Source organism: Cervus canadensis, chromosome 22, assembly GCF_019320065.1.
Source record: "Cervus canadensis isolate Bull #8, Minnesota chromosome 22, ASM1932006v1, whole genome shotgun sequence".
NCBI lineage: Eukaryota > Metazoa > Chordata > Mammalia > Artiodactyla > Cervidae > Cervus > Cervus canadensis.
This window is the reverse complement of record NC_057407.1, coordinates 29,487,897-29,505,396: the sequence shown is the minus strand read 5'-3', so window position 1 is coordinate 29,505,396 and position 17,500 is coordinate 29,487,897. Positions and strand designations below refer to the sequence as shown.

Here is a 17,500-nt window from a genome sequence, read left to right as displayed (position 1 = left end):
TCAGGGATCAAACCCACATCTCCTGCATTGGAAGCTTGGAATCTTAACTGCTGAACTGCCAAGAAAGTCCCAGTGATTGGATTTCTGTTTGAAATCTCCTGGCTCATAATGTTTTCTCAAGCTCTGGTATTTGGGGGAGAAAACCCAAAAAGCTGGAAAAGGGAACTCAGTGGACAGAGAATTGGAAGTGAGGGGTGGAAATTAATTATTCTTGGTAAAGAAAAACTCTTTACTGTCACAGGAATGTGCAACAGGCAAAATGCCTTCAAAATATGCAAATCTATGTTTATCTCAGAGAATTCTACAGGGAACAAATCCGTAGCATTAGCAATTATGACTTAGCTCCACCCACCCCACAACCTGTAATGCTTATAAACATCAATATAGCTTAGAGCTTTACGTTAAAATGTTTTTCTCCTATTTCTTTTAAGAGTTATTTGTTTAACATGCTTTTATTATCCTAGATGATGTGATTTGGGAAGAAAGCATTAATTCTCTTATCAGCTCACTTTCCTTCCCAGTTGTCAAGAGAATTGAGCTGTCCTAGTAGTTTACGAACTAAGAGGCATTAAATGGAGAGCTCATTGCTGATCAGACTGAGCCACTTCTGAACCACAGCTACCCAGGCAAGAGGGATTGACAGCTTAGCATTTATGTGGGAATGTATTGGAATAACATGGCAAGCAGCAGAATCGAGCTCCTTCGCACGCTGCTACTTGCCAGCTAGCGCCTCTTATATCTGCTGAGTTTTTGAGAAAGAAGAGACCTGAACTCTTCACTCCGTGTTGCTTGCTCAGGCTGACTTGGGTGAATAGTGTCCATCAAGTGATGATTTTGGAAGGTAGCCCATGTTCGTTATATGTATTACAAGTAATACATATAACATATTACAATACAAATGTATTGTGTCATTCATTCATCCACTTACCTATCCATTCATTCATCAAGTGATATTTACTGACTGTCTAGAATGGACCAGACCCTTACAGACTGGGAACTCCAATAGCTGAGTATCCCTGTTAAACAGTGCAGACGTGATCATGTCACAGTAACGTCAGATATAACCTTGTCAAAACAGCCAGTCTGTGGGGTGTCCTTGGAATACACTGTTCATCTGTGACTGTTTTCTAATGAGCTTGATGATAAATTAGATGCTTGTAGCTCACAGAGGACCACTGGGTGAGGAGATGACTCTGCCCCATACAGCCAGTGACTCATTTATTTAGCCGAACTCCGCTGGGCACAACAATGTGTCAGTATGCCAGGTGCTGGATCCTCTCCCGCACTGGCTGGAAGATTTCTGAAGCTTGTCTAAACCTCTGTTTCTTGCTGTATGTGTTTTATGCTGATACTCCAAACCCCCCGTTTGTTCTTAGCCTTCCCCTCAGTGGAATGGTACGTGACTACTCCATCCTGTGTTGGCTTCCCTCTCTACGCATCTCTCCCTTTCCCCTTCCCCGTCCTCTGCCTGGGTCTTGGCAGCTCCATCGACTCCGCTGCTCTTCCTAAGCTCATGAGGACTGCTGGTGGTTCTCTCAAAACCATGCTGAGTACACAGCTCTGCATTCTGGCCTCAGCTGAGCAAACTCTCCTGGGCTCAGAAATCCCAGTGTTTGTGGTCTTAGAATCCCCTTGTTTACCACAGTGGCTCTACAGGAACTTGCTGACTGCGCATGAGCTTTTGCTATACCTTCATTTGATCTCGGTAGATGTTTTAATTTCTCTTTTTACTGTGAAAACAGTGCTCAAGTGACTTTTTAAAAACTTCCCTTTTCTCAACTCAGAATCCTCAGCTTTTTTTCTCTTTGTTCACCTTGTTAGTCTTCAAGAGAGAAAGGAATTCTCAGTTTATTGAGCAGCTGACATGCTTCAGGTGGTATAATTGATTGCTCATGCCTAGACTCTACATTCTTCCATTATCCATGACCCCATCCATCCATCTAGCAAACATTTGCTGAGTGATTGTTCAGTATCCAGTGCTATGAGACTATAGTGAAGTGGTGATAGACACTCTTAGTCTAGTGGGAGGAGAGATTTAGTCTTTATCATACAGAAATGTGACCTTTGGCCAACATAAAAATGAAGTACTTCTGGAGCACTTAAGATGAAATAAATATCGAAAGGTAACATTTGATCTGGATTTCAGAGCATTTCATAGGAGTTTGTTAGTTAAACTAGTAGGAAAGGGAGAGAACAGCATCTGTAGAGAAACAAAAGAGCGAAGCATGTTTGGAAAATAGCAAGTAACCTAGAGTAGTGTGGGTTAGTGGTAGAGGGCAGCAGGAGAGAAATCTGGGAAGTAACGCAAGGACCCTGTTATTCCAAGCAAAGGCACTAAGATTATCCTTTGAGCACAGGGGAGCTTTAGGAGGTTTGCAAGCAAGGAAGTGACTTCACCAGACTGGCTTTTATTTTGAATGATGCTGTGATAGTAGCAGAAGGGTCCTTGCATATTGTAGGAGAGAGAAGGTGAGGGCTGGATGGCCACAATGATGGTGAGAAGAATGAGGATAAGTTGGTTAGGTACATAAGACCACACCTTGGTAATCAACTGAATGTCAAAGAAGGTAACAGTGCTGTTTTCCTGATCAGGAAAAGTAGCAGGTTTGAGGAAAGAGTGTATAGTTTTGGACACATGAACTTGAGGATATCTGATGGACTCTGAGTGGTGTGAATAATCAGTAAAGGAAAGACATAGATTTTAGGGGTCCAGTCTGGAGTAATCACTGTGTAAGTGGGGGTGAAGCATATGTGGAAGGTACGGAGGAGCCTTAAGGAACAGCAGCACTGAATGTGTGAGTGGAGCTAGTGAAGTCTTCCAAGAAAGAGACCAAGGAGGTGAAGAGTTACGGAATCAGGCAGCAAACCAAGGGATGCAGTGTGGTCTCACGGAAGGTATGGGAGAGGTTTCAAACAGTGGCCTTAGGACTTCCCTGATGGGGCAGTGGATAGGAATCCACTTGCCAATGCTGGAGACATGGATTTGATTCCTGGTCCAGGAAGATCCTACATGCTGCAGCGCAGCGACATGGGCCCCAACTGCTGAAATTGGTGTGTTCTAGAGCCCCTGCTCACAGGAAGCCATGGCAGTGAGAAGCCCATGAACCCAACTACAGAGGAGCCCCTGCTCCCCACAGACAGAGAGAAACCCATGCAGCAGCAAAGACACAGCACAACCAAAAATAAAATAATTAAGTTTTCTTTAAAAAAAAAAAAAAGGCTGGAAGTGTCATGTGTGACAGAGCACCTCTGGTCTTTGGGTTCAGCAGTGTTTCTCAGTGCGTCCAGCACCCCCCCATCTCTGCATCCCCCAACCTGCCAGTAGTAAACGCTGCCTCTGAGCTTCTGCCCCAGCCTTCCTGCCCTGGATCTGGGCCAAGTTCTGAGTGCTCAGTGGCTTCAGAGCTCGGGGATTACTATCCACATCTTGGAGAACTGAGTCCACGGTGCAGAGTTACAAGTAGGAGATGACATCGTGGAGACAGTATCATTTCAAGACACTTAACTGAGCAGGGGAAGGAGGCTGAAGAGTGGACCCAGGAGGAGCTAGAGAGGAGTTGGGGAATGGTTATTTAGGGCAGCGTAAGCACTTTGAATGTTATTTATAAACTAAAGTGAAGGGACCAGCAAGGGAGGTCGTGTTGGAGGGATGGCAGTTGATGGAGGGCATGGATTTGAGTGAAGGTATACGGTATTTGTTTTTCTCTGACTTACTTCACTTTGTATTGTCTGTCTCTAGGGCCATCTGCATCTCTGCATGTGGCACTGTTTTGTCCCTTTTTTTTTTTCTGAGTAATATTCCATTGTATAGATGTACCACATCTTCTATATCAGTTCCTCTGTCAGTGGACTTTTAGGGTGCTTCCATGTCTTGGCTGTTGTAAATACTGCTGCAATAAACACAGGGGTGCACGTGTCTTTTGGAATTACGGTTTTCTCCGGGCGTATGCCCAGGAGTGGGATTTCTGGGTCATATGGTAGTTCTGTTTTTACTCTACTGTACAGAAGAAAATAACACAACTGTGTAAAGCAACTATCCTCCTACAATTTTTTTTTTTTTAAACAGTGAAGGTAGAAGGTGAACAGCCTCTTAGTCTCAGAAGGGAAAGAGGAAAGGGCAAGAGGATGAAGATATTTGGTGTTGGGTGGGGAAATCCCCTTTTGCCTTCTCCATCAGCTTATCACATGCAACTTCTCTAAACTACTTAAAACCACCAACCACCCTTCCTGCTTGAAACTGCCTTCTGATTTCTATGTCACTCTAGGGCTCTGCTTCTGACTATCCCTCTGTGGTGGGCAGAAATTGGGTAACTTGTTCATAAATTTGTCTACCAGCTTAATATATGTGTGTGGATGTACATTAACACTATGACCTTTGATGTTTTCTTCTGGAAAATGATGGTCAATACATATCCCATAGACTAGTTGCAGGGACAAGAACTTAGTACTCAGATAATGTCACTCTTCCTGTTTTCTTAATAGAGGAATTGACTCTGGTTTATTTGGAGGATCCCTCACATCCCCACTCCCTTTGAAGTATCACCTATGCACTCATGACTCCCCACACAGCTCTTGTTTTCACTTCCACTTCTCTCCTGAGAACAGTCTGTTTTCCTTACTTGGCTGTTCTTACAAGAACATCAGTGTTCTCCTGATCACCTGGGCTAGAAATCACAGAAACTTACTCAGTTCTTAAAATCAGACAGCTCGCAGATCTTTGGTTCTAACTATACAATATCACATTCATTCATTCATTCATCTATCTGATGGACAGTGAATTATTTATCAAATTGCCTGGTACCACACGAAGTATAAGACATGATTATTTGCTTACAATAACACAGGCAGAAAATTACAACACAGCATAATGATTGCGCTGGAAGAGTTTAGTATAAAACTCAGTGAGACACTGGGGGTGAATACCTATCCCAGACTCGGTCGGTCGTGGGGATGGCCTCTAAAAATTTCTTTAGGACTTAGCTCCATGAAGATTCCGTGCAGAGACATTGAGGTAGAGGGAGAGTGTGTGTGCAGGCCAAGGCATTTGAAACTGTTGACCATGGTCACAGTGTGGATGGAAAAGGAAGGGAGGAGAGAGAGAGAGAAGACAGAACGGGTACAGAGCATGAAGAGCTGGGCGCCTAGCCCAGCGCTGTCAATAGCAATAAAATGAGAGCCGCCGAAGGAATTTAAAATTTCCTATTAGCTCCATTTCAAAAGTAAAAAGCATCAGGTGTATATTGTAATGGTGTTTTATTTAACCCAATTCAAAATATCATCATTCTAAACAGTATTCAATATTTTACATTTATGAACAACACATTCTACATTTCTTTCTTACATACGAAATCTGAAAAAAATCATCTCAATTGGGATATTAAAATTTCATCAGAAATACTTGATCTGTACTTAAATTTCATAAAAGTTTACAGTTAGGAAGGTAGATTCATATACCTAAGTTGTTCAGCACGTACCTGAAAATTTGAACCAATCACTGAACCAAGTATCAGTTTTTAAATTTAAACTACTTTGCATTAAAATTTCACATATATAAAAAAATTCAGCCTGGCAGTCACTGTAGTCAAATTTTACTTGTTCAGTAACCTCATATAGCCAGTGGCTTTCACACTGGGGAGAGCCACCCTAAAGATTTGGGACTTTGCTCGTGAGGCATTAGGGAGCCATTGAAGGACGAGCCACTAAACGAAGGAGGTGACGTAATCAGACGTTTTGTGACACGGCCAGACTGGAAGATGTATCCATCCTCCTTCAGAGTTCTAAAGTGATGGGGGGTGCGTTCCAAGGCAAGGGTGTGGAGAAGCAGATGTTATTAAAATAGGAAGCAGGGCTCAAGCTCTAATGCCACTCCTTCCCAGGTATTTTATTTTTTGAAAACTTGATGCACTAACCTGTAAAATGAATAACTTTCCACACTTGCCATTAGAGTGGGAGTTGCCATAAAAATCAAGTGAGAAGATGTAAATAATAATACAAGCTTATGTTTGTTAAGCAACAAATGAATGGATGAATGCACAGGAGGTAGAGTGGATGGAAATTAGTAACAGGGGAAATAAAAGAGAAAGAAAACTATCAGATAATTCTTGATCTGGGAGGTGGCCCCCTTTTTAAAATCCCTGGGTTAGGGTTTGGATAGAGGAAGAAATAGATGAGCTCAGTTTGACATAAAGTTGAGGTTCTTTTAGAACGTCCAGAAGGAAATGTTCAGCAGTGTCCAGAAGGTTGTAGGAGTCGGAATCTGCAGCTCTGGAAAGATACTTTGGTTGGTGGAAATGATTCAGAGCTGAGAGGACATAGATAGGACTGCAGTGAAGCTGTGGGGAGGATAGGGTCTCCCAGGGATGGTGCTTTTGAGCAAGAGTCAGCAAAGTACATCTCTCTGGACCAAATCCCACTGCCACCTGTTTTGTAAATAAAGTTTTGTTGGCACTCAGTCATGTCTGTTTGTTAGTGTCTTGTTTCCGGTTGCATTTATGGCACCGGGGAGCTATAGCTCTGCATGGTTGGGACAGGGACTGTGTAACCTGCAAAATGGAAAATATTTATTCTCTGGCCCTTTTCAGAGGGGGAAAAAAAACCCCCCAAAACTGTCACTGCCTGCTTTAGAGTTTCGGAGTCCTGAGGATGGAACTCTAGGCAAGATGAAAGATTTTAGAATGAGCAGAGGAAATGAAGCTCATGAAAAAAGTGAGAAGGAGCCACCCAGATTTTGTAGGCAGAGAACCGCTGTGATCAGGGAAAACCCGGAAACAGAGAAGAGAGATTTGCCCCGCCCCCAGAGGTTTTGGGGGGCAGAGAAGACAATGTGAGTGTCAGCGTCACAGTGTCCTCCATTGACAAGAGGTCAAGTGACTTAAGGATTGACAGTTGTCAGTTGAATTTAGCACCTCCAGTCTCATTCAACATTGTGGTAGGAATATTTGATGCAGAGGGGCGGTGCAGAAACCAGCTTGCCATGGGCTGGGGATCCTGTGGGGAGGAGGTAGGAGGGGCCCAAGGTTAGCTGTCTTCATCAGCAGTCAGGAAATGGGGAGAGCCCTTGGGGAGCCAAGAGAGGCACTTGAGGTTGAGGAAGCCTGTTTTAAGCTTAGCCTTCATACTTGTCAGGAGAGGGAGAGTTTAAAGGTAATAGCAAAAGAGGGAGGCATGGTGGAGCAGGTGCTCAGGAGTCAGGGGGAAAAGGGAGGGATGGAGCCCGCAGCCCTCTTCTTAATCCCACTCTTAACTGCATCTGTCAGTACTGGCTCCATTCCCTGTTCCCAGCTCAGTGAAGATTCCACCTACAGTCTTCCCTTCCAGGCTCAACCATTTCTTTTCCAGGCATCTCTCCTATTTGCTTGTGAATGTGTATTCCTTCAGCCCATCTTTCCCACCCTCATGAAACATAGCATTCCAATTACAAGGCGTCCCCCAAGTCTTGCCTAACCTGACCCATCATAGATGCTTTGTTCACTAGTATTTACAAAAATAGAAATCCAAAGAAAAATCACAAGTCATTAACATTTGAAGGCATATTATAAATTTATTATGGAAAAAAGAGTTCATTGCTTTGATGTAGTGCAGATTCCATAGAACGGTTTTCTTAACTGTGATGATACTGACATAGGGACCGAATAAGTTTTGTGGTAGGGGCTCTTCTGTGAATTGTAGGATGTTAGCAACTTGCATTCCTGGTTTCCCAGTAACACCCTTTCTTCCCAGTTGTGACAACCAAAACTGTCCCCAGGCATTGTCAGATGTCCCCTCGGTGGGGGTCAGGGAACAAAGATTGTCCCATATTGAGAACTGTTGATGTGGAATGACAGTATGAGGCAGAATCTTTTCCCTTGACATTTTGATTTTTTCAGATGTATCCTCTCCCTCATACTTTGCATTTTTAATAGTTAGACCCAAGGGAAATTACACTGAAGATATATCTCATTCCAGGCAGTAAGAAATGGAAACCACCCATTTTTGACTGCTTACCAAGTTATTAGTGACTCTATCCTATTCTGTCTAATAATAAGCAACTTATAAAAATCAAAATAAATGTTCCAGCATGTGAGCTAATGATGTTATCACTAAGCTTCTGTACAGTAAGAACTTTTTTTAAATTTTTTTGTTTAAACAAATTTTTATTGGAATGTAGTTGGTTTACAATGTTCTGTTCATCTCTGCTGTACGTTGAAGTGAATCAGCGATACATATTCGGATATCCCCTCCCTCTTGGACCTCCTTCCCCGCCCCACATTCCACTCCTGAGTCACTCATCATCACTGAGCTGAGCTCGCTGTGTTATAGAGCAGATTCCCACTAGCTATCAGTGGTGATGTGTATCAGTCAATCCTGCTGTCTCAGTTCATCCCACATTCCCTCCCCGCTGTGTCCACATGACCATTCTCTACATCTGTGTCTCTACTCCTGCCCTGAAAATACGTTCATCTGTGCCATTTTTCTCATTTCCACATATATGCATTAATATATGTATTTTTTTCTCTTTCTGATGTTCTTCACTCTGTATGACAGACTCTAGATCCATCCACAAACGACCCGATTTTGTTCTTTTTTATGGCTGAGTAATATTCCATTGTGTATATATGCACCACATCTTCTTTATCCATTCATCTGTTGTTGGATTTGAAGTCTTAACAGAAACCACGTTTTACATAGCGCCCCTGCCCCAACATCCCTGATTATTCCAGGGACTCCTCTTCCATCAGGGGCTTTCTGAGAAAAGTGAAGTCAGATTCTCTCATCACAAATACCCACCTGTTGGAAGGAAGCCAGCTTTTGAGTAAAGAGCCAAAACCAAACATGATGAACTATCCTAGTTAAATTTTTAATGTAAAGCTCACGAACTCATGGGAAATGAGCCCAAGGAAGCCGTGGTGGGCTTGGAGTGCTATTTGAAGTAACGCTGAGCACACTCAGTTGTGAGGTTATGAAAGCTTCCTCTTTGGTAAGGAAGAGTGAGGTAGCCTCGCTCCTGGGGTGGGTGTCCTCAGTGCTGGGATCTGATCGTGCGATCTCTGATGCCTGTTCCATCCCTGTTCATGTCACTGTGGAGCCTCATGCTAAGTACACTCATCATTAACCATTGCGTCCGCAGTATGAGGTACAAGTTGTTAATTCTATTTGTAATTATCAGCATGTACTTTATTAACTTCCACAATCCATGTATACCAAGGAGAAATGCTTCTTAATCGCAATTACAAATTTTTTTTTCCAGAGGTGTCAAGGCTTTAAAGAGACAGCTTAGAACACGGCTGGGGTGCAGTATTGCCCTCTGCCCTGCTCTGCATTTTCCCTTTTAACTACAACTTGGTAAACAAGAGCTAATTCTGAACAATAACCCAGAAAATGAGTGTCATTCTCTAAGCTGTCATTTGAAGAAATGTTGGTTTTATTGATGTTCTATTCCTTATATCTCCAGAAGAAAGCAGGAAATGTTTCTAAAAATCATTTTCACTGAGAACACAGTCCTGCCTCAGGCTCATTTTATAGTGGGGATAAGAGTATTCTGCACTTGAGGATTTTATAGTGTCTTCTGGGTTTTATGGGCTACTAATAATTCCTGTGATTTATTGAGCACCTACTGCATACTAGACACTTTACATACATTGGCTTTGCCTGCTCTCAAAGCCCTCTGCATTTTTCATTGTAACACTACTCACAGCTATTATATGATCCATTGATTAATGTGTCTTGTCTTCATCAGACAGTCACTTCCATGTCAGTGGATCTGTATCCATTCTTGTTCCCCATTGTTACCCCAACACTTAGAACAGAACCTGACACTTATTAGGTACAAAATAAGTACTCTTTCGAAGGATGAGTGGATCCACATGCAGAGTGGTGTGGTTTTAGATATGAGGAAATGCACAGATAGAGTGGTGGGCGTCTTGTTGAAACCTTACAGTTGGCAGCATCAAATTCAAAGTCAGCTGTGTCTGGTCCAATGGCATCTGTCTTTCCACCACACTTGCCTTCTCTGACTTTAATTTGAATCACCTAGGGGATCTTTACCAATGTGTACATGCTCATTCAGAGGGTCTGAGATGAGCCAGAGAAGGTGCATTTTGCTCTCAGGCAATACCCATGCTACTGTCCATGGACCATGCTTTGTCTAGTAGAGGTCTGCACCATAGTTGCAGTGTTAGAAGTGATAATTTTCTTATCTGATGGAGGCATATGTGGTTCTGTGTCTGAAAATCCTTGCCACAAGACAGAGTCTTGGCACCTGTACTGGTCTCCTAAGGAAGGTATCACGGGGCTCTGTTCTTGGGTAACATCATTTGTTATCTTGGATAACATCATTTGGTTATCCATGGGCTGTGATCTTTGATGTGTCTTAGATATTGATGATGCTAATGGGCCCTGTTGCCTCTATTAACAGTCTCATACTCATTATCCAGTGGTGTTTCTGCTCTAAAGATGTCCGATACCCATACTCTTCACATTGACCTTGGAAATGCCCAGGAGTAACAATGCCCTTTATAAGTGTCCTTGCATGTTTTGCATGTTTAGTTGACTCCTATCGAGAATCTGGAGTCTCCAGACGTCAGGTGGTCCCACCACTGGCTCCGTAGCCATCCAGTGGCCCCAGTACCCAGTGTGTGAAGGGAGGCTGCCTTCATGGATCCCACTCTGGTGCCTGCTTTACCCAGCGTGGGCATCTTAAGCGCTGCCCTCCTTGTTGGCATGTGTGTGACAGTTTCTTCCTGATTTCCTCCCTAGCTTGGCACTTCCCCCAGCTCTTGAGAAATAGGTACAGAGGTTGGCCTTTTTTACTAGTTGGAGTGGCGGGTTCAAGGTCTAGTTGCTTATCTTAGTCATTTGACACCACATGGTGGAGGAGCGGCTAGAAGCAAGAAGACCAGGGGACAAATTAGGAAGCTTGAGCCTGTCCTGACAGATGAGAAGGGGCCCCTGAATCAGAGCTGCGATTGCTTAGCACCAAGCAGTCGGATACCTGGCTCCCCCTATCCTGTGTCACCAGCCTGTGGCTCTTTCACAGTTTCTCAGTTCAACCCTTGCTGACTGGAGGGTGATATCTGGGTTCTTAACTTAAGACTGACTCTTTGTTCTTCCCAGCCTTTCACACCAGAGCTGTTCATCATCTTTGTGCCTGATTGGAGTCTACCCTTCATTCATCATGTAACATAATGTCACCTTTTTTTGGAGGGGAGGGGTATGCAGGATCTGAAGATCTATATATGTTGTGTTCTAATTATGTAGTAGTAAAAATTGAAGGGGCGTGTTGAAAAGATTTATTTGAGCTCAGTATTTTGAAAAACTCTTAGGCTACACCTTCCTTTAAAATATTCAGCTATATTAGATGGTCATGAAGGCTGGTTTAATGAGATGAGGGCTTAAAAGTTAAGGGCATCATTATATTATCGAAATCACACTGAAAGTAAATTGGCAGATACCTGTAGTTTGTCCCAAAGTCACTTATTGAAGACTTTGCTTTAGTTCTCTTCACGTGGGTAGACACAGCACAGGAATTTACAGACAATGAATGAGGAGTCTGCCACTGAGGAAATTTTCTTAAAGCACATGATTTTTTTCTATCTAGTTACATTAGACTTTTCTACCTTTCATTTTTATTTTTCATTTGTTTGGGAATGTTATATGATCTTAATCTATGGAAACTCTGTGCCTATGCCTTTGGATTAATCAGCATCGCAAAGGCAGTGATTAAAGTGAACAAATGTGGAAAGCCATAAAGAGAAAAGACTGCTTGTATTTTTCCTTTATATATAAAAATTATTCTCATTTGTAATACTTTAGCATCATGGTCACTGTTCCCATAAAAAAAAAAATACTGTATTTTGTGAAATGATACAATCTGTGAGGCATTTCCCATTATGTAGACACCATGTCTTTAAATTATAGCAATTTCTTAAGATTTTAAGGCAAAATGGGCTCTTAGAAGTGTGATTAATAGCAGAGAATGAGGCTAATGCTAGGTCATCAGTGGCACTCCATTACAAAAAAGGTTGGACTAATAAAAGCATCCATCTTTTTGACCAATAAAGCATTTGAATGATATGCTTATACTTTTTATCATATAGTAGTTACTTAGTAATGAATAAACTCTGAACTTGCATTGAAGAAAGACAACTCTACTTAAGTGGCTGTTGGACTGGTATTTTGATGATGTCAGAAAAGGCAGGTCTGGGAGGAAGGCTATGTTGGAGTTGTCAGTTTAATTTTTAAGCTGTCTCCTACAAGCATCAGACCCAGGGCCCAGGAGTCCCATCCAGTTTAGGGGCAAAAGTAGAGAGTCTAGTCAGTTGATTGTTTCTTTAGCAGCGTAAGTGTATGCAGTAGGTTCTCTAAGTGCTTTATAAGGTGCATCCTTAAGAATACTGTGCTTGGGAGTCCAGGATGTAGCCTGGTCCCAGCATAGATCTCTCAGGCCTCCTCTGGCTCAGTTTCCCAAGACATAAGCTCATACCCCATACCCTGGTGTGTTGGAAGAGGATTTTTAGATGGTTCATAAATCATTCACCAGTTCTCATTATTGTGATTTGATGTTGAAGCAATTCCATTTTCAGTCTGTTTTAATCCTTCTGATAAAGGCAAGGAGAAGTCTCCATTTGGTGCTAGTATGTCTTTAATCTCTCTCCTTCCATTGTAAGCTCATTATTCAACAAAGGAGGAACATGGCTCCTGCTCAGAGCCTTTGTGGACCACAGGATCTAGCTAGAATTTAATAACATCGGTTGGGTTGTATTACATTTATTACAAAGTCTTTCTCTCCTTCAGAGGAACGCATAGTGGTTTTTCCATTTGACCAAATGATATAAAGTTTTCTTTGAAATAGATTTATGTTTGTCAAAAGTGAATAAAATTTTAAAATGACATTGGAGGTGTAGGTAAAGCCTGCAAAAATCATGAAGGGAAATGCAGAAGTGAGTGCTTGAGGCTTGAAAACCGGCCCAAGGGACCACTCAGATGGCATGACCGCTCTGAAAATCTCAGGATTTGTAAGATTTTTTTGTCCCAGAGAAAAAGTTGTGGAAAGCATACATCAGTCCTTTCCAATCATGGATCTCCCTGTTTCTTCCTCAGGACTATTTTCAATTTTTAAAATAATATATTAAGCAAGTTGTATGATTAGGAGTTTGGGATTAAAATATACACACTACTATTTATAAAATAGATAACCAACAAGGGCATACTGTGTAGCACAGGAAACTCTATCTTGTAAGAGCCTATAATGAAAGAGAAGGTAAAAGAAAAAAAAATATGTTTATATAAATATATATCTAAATCACTCTGCTGTATACCTGAAGCTAACACAAAATTGTAAGTCAACTGTATTTCAACAAAACGTTTTAAAAAGTAAAAAGTTGAAAGTTAAGGTATGAAAGACTTCTTATGCTTGGTCTTTTCCTCTTTCATTTATTTTACTTTATTAATATTTTTTTAGTAAATGAAACTAAGCAATTGGGGATCTATGGGGAGCAAAGTAAGTAAATATTAAGTCAGTGCAAATGTAATTATGGTTTTGGACCATGGATTTTAAATCATTATCGCTAGACTCAAACACCCGTTTATTAATCAAAATAGGAACCATTACAATCAAACACATTTTTGCCAACGAGGAATAAGTTTGTTTACTCCTGTAGTGAAAAATCTGTGGTTCGGGATTTGACGAACTCTTAGAGAGCGTTTTCTTCCTCCTGCTGGTTGTGGAAGTGTTTTCCCTGCAAAAAAGTTGTCAAGGTGCTTGAAAAAGTGGTAGTCAGCTGGCATGCGATCAGGTAAATGTGGCGCTGTTGTGGAAAAGAATTGGGCCCTTTCTGTTGACCAATGCCGGCTGCAGGCGTTGCAGTTTTTGGTGCATCTCATAGATTTGCTGAGCAGATTTCTCAGAGGTAATGGTTTTGCCGGGAGTCAGAAACCCGAAGTGGATCAGACTGACAGCAGACACCAAACAGTATCCCTGACCTTTGTTTGCTGCAAGTTTGCCTTTGGGAACTGCTTTGGCGCTTCTCTGTCCAACCACTGAGCTGCTCATTGCCAGTTGCCGTATAAGATGCACTTTTTGTTGTACATCACAGTCTGATTTAGAAATGGTTCGTTGTTGAGTAGAATAAGAGAAGACTTCAAAATGACGATTGTTTTGATTTTCAGTCCGCTCATGAGGCACCCACTTGTTGAGCTTCTTCATCTTTCCACTTTGCTTCAAATGCCAGATGACCATAGAATGGGTGACATTGAGTTTTTCAGCAACTTCTTGTGTAGTTGTAAGAGGATCCGCTTTGATGATTTCTTTCCATTGGTCATTGTCAGCTTCCTGTAGCCAGCCACCGCGCTTCTCATCTAAGGCTCTCGTCTCCTTTGCAAAACTTCTTGAACCACCACTGCACTGTATGTTTGTTAGCAGTTCCTGGGCCAAATGCATTGTTAATGTTGCGAGTTGTCTCTGCTGCTTTATGACCCATTTTGAACTCGAATAAGAAAATCACTTGAATTTGCTTTTTGGTCTAACATTATTTCCCTAATCTAAAATAATATAAAACGAACAGCAAGTAATGCCATTAGCATAAAACATAAAGTGAGAAATGCACATTAAAATTATATATAACCACATTTATTTAAGAATGTATTCCAGTGTCAAGTAGCAAATTTCAACCGTGCGAAACTGCAATTACTTTGCACCAGCCTAATAGACACATGCAGGTAAAGCTGAAGGTGTATTGGGATAAGTGTAACACCACAACTGGGATAGAAGAAAAATGCATGTTATCTGTCCTACCCATGCTAAGAAATCAGTAGAATCATCCTGGAATTCAAAGGAGTCTCCCTCCATTTGGGTGACGGCTATGTATTTGGTGTTGTCCTTTACCAAGGGAAATAGTTATAGCTCTTCGGGTTACCGTTTAGGATTGTAAATGCTATTTATAATCCTTGACCAATAGTCTAGTTCTTCCAAACTTCAGGAATAGGAAATAAAAATGAAGGTCAAGAGAAGGCTTGGACAAAATTAGAAGTGTGAATAATGAGTAATCAGCTTTTTCCATTAAAGATGGGGACTAGGGATGGAAGAACACAGTATTATGCTTTTACTTCTTCATTTTTTCGTCCCTTGAGTTTTGCTGGGACACAGGATTAGGCATCTCTGTCTCCTAGTTATCTCGGCCTCATGCACAGAGCAGTGAGCATGGAATTTGAGGACGTTCCGTTCCCAAAGCTTTTCAGGAAGAGTCTCTGCGTTAGTTGTTTCAGCCGCCAGACTTGCATCATCAGAGTTGAGCAAGGCTGAGTTTCCTTCTCTAGGGCAGTGGAACGGCCCGAGCCCCAGAGGCTTGCTAGGACAGAAAAAGGAGACATGTCCATGTCCCTTCCCTGTGTCCATATGTTGGTAACAGGTTCATGAGCCTGAGAAATTCCCTCCTCTGACGGCACGGAACCCTCCTTGGAAATTTCTTCTCCAGACACTGTTGAGGCCTTAGGGGCTATGTTGGTTTGGGGATAGGAGACAGTCAGCAGAGATGGACTTGGGAAGCAAACCACAATACAACAAAACAAAAACACAAAAGAAAATCCGCTGTTTCTTTGTGACTTGAGTGTCACAGAACAAAGAGTAGGTTATTGAAGTAGGAACTGAGAACAAGAGCTGCTAGAGAAGGTTAGGAGGTTTGTAGTGGAATTGAGAGTGAGGAATTGGGGTGGCCAGGAAAGACCAGTACAATTTTGTTAAGATTTTCAGACAGAGATAGAAATTTGAGTAATCTGATCGTTACCAGTGCAATTGCCAAAATCCTCTGAGGTGTGTCTTTAGTTTTTTTAAATTTCATTTTCTTATTTTCAAATTCTGCTTTGGATATCCAGCAGTGTTTTGCTGTACTTTGCACTGACATAATGCTGAGTTTTTAAAAATTAATTAACTGATTGTACATGTAAGATATGTACTTAAGATATGGACTTCCCTGTGGCTCAGATGATAAAGCGTCTGCCTACAATGAGGGAGACGTGGGTTCAATCCCTGGGTCAGGAAGATCTCCTGGAGAAGGAAATAGCAACCCACTCCAGTATTCTTGCCTAGAAAATCCCAGGCAAGGAGAAACCTGGTGGGCTACAGTCCATAGGGTCTCAAAGAGTCGTACATGACTGAGTGACTTCACTTTCTTTTTCACATGTAAGATGTAGATAAATTACCAAACTGTCTTTCAATGTGTCGTTGCTTTATAACTTTTAAGTAATGGAGAGATGTTATTCACAAGTATCGAAATTAACTAGTTTAATGTTAAAGTATCTGTGAAATAGATTCCCAAATTCATGTTATAATTGCAAATTGTTTACTTAAATATAGCATCTCCGATATAGTGCGATAACTTTCTTTTGATATACAGCATGCTGTTTAACATGTTAGTACACATGAAACAGATTTTTGAACATAAAACATTTCTTTGTGATACTTTGTTAGTGGACACATTAAGCTTATTCACTCTTGGCTTCCAAGATTTAAGGTTTCTTTGATATGCTGACAAGATGAACTCTTGCATACTTGTATGTAACATCAACCAATGTCTTTTAAAGGGCAGAAGTTTGATTTTTGCTGGGTGGTTAAGAATGATACAGATCTTTTTGTGGATCCAGTGTGCTTAAGGATGTCTTGGATCAAGAAACTTGGGGAGAAAGTAACATCAGGGTTTTCCTTCTAGGTAAAATATTCCTGATCCAGGTCAGTGTTTGACTCATATATTTCATTGATAAAAGATGAGCCCAGGAAGTGAATGCATGGTTACTCAAGCATGAGAACACCACAGTCTTTTAAAGATTTTACCATATCCAGCCTATAGTAGTTTAAACCATGTAGATATTTTATTTTTATCTAAAAGTGAGGAAATAAAAGGGCATTGACTGAATTGTTTGTTCGTCTTGTTTTTCATTTGGGGCAGGGAAGCAGGGGAGCCTGTTTTTCTTAAAGGGGGTCAGGCTTTTTTTTTTTTTTGATTGCTAAATAATGTCACCAGTAAAGAGTTAACCAGATTTCACTTGATTCACTCTGGCTTAGATGATGATGAGTAATGCGAGGTTGGTAACTGAAAATTGTTGTTTATAAGCAAACATGGCATTGTGCAAACAAGCAGGCCTGGTCTCCAACTGGTTTGATTTCATGGTGGTCAGCAGCTGATCTATGTAACATACAACCTTTCTGCCTCTCTAAATGTCAGAAGAATGACTGTTTGTTTATCTTGCCTTCTTTGCAGCTGTTTACTCTGTAATGCATTTACCTCGACCTTGATTCCCAAAGAGTGGCCCCTCTCTCCTCCCCAGCTCTGTTTACATTATTCCTGCCCCTGGTGTCACCTATGAAATCTGTTGATTATTCCACCTGGTTAATGTTAAATTACTCTTGTAAGATGATGTGTTTGTTCATAAACACAAATGCTGGGCCCCTTGTTTACTGTACCCATGGTAGCAGCCGTTATTAAACAAATATTGCTTTGTTTGCGGGTGTGAGCAGCAGTTTATCCTGCAA

At 41.5% G+C, this 17,500-nt stretch overlaps 1 protein-coding gene and 1 pseudogene across 8 annotated transcripts in view; one reads left to right on the top strand and one right to left on the bottom strand.

Annotated features, from left to right (window-relative positions):
* Window positions 1-17,500, top strand: part of FOXP1 (forkhead box P1) — a 616,998-nt gene that overhangs the window by 351,653 nt on the left and 247,845 nt on the right. The window lies entirely within an intron of this gene.
* On the bottom strand, window positions 13,566-14,824 carry LOC122424379 (annotated as a pseudogene).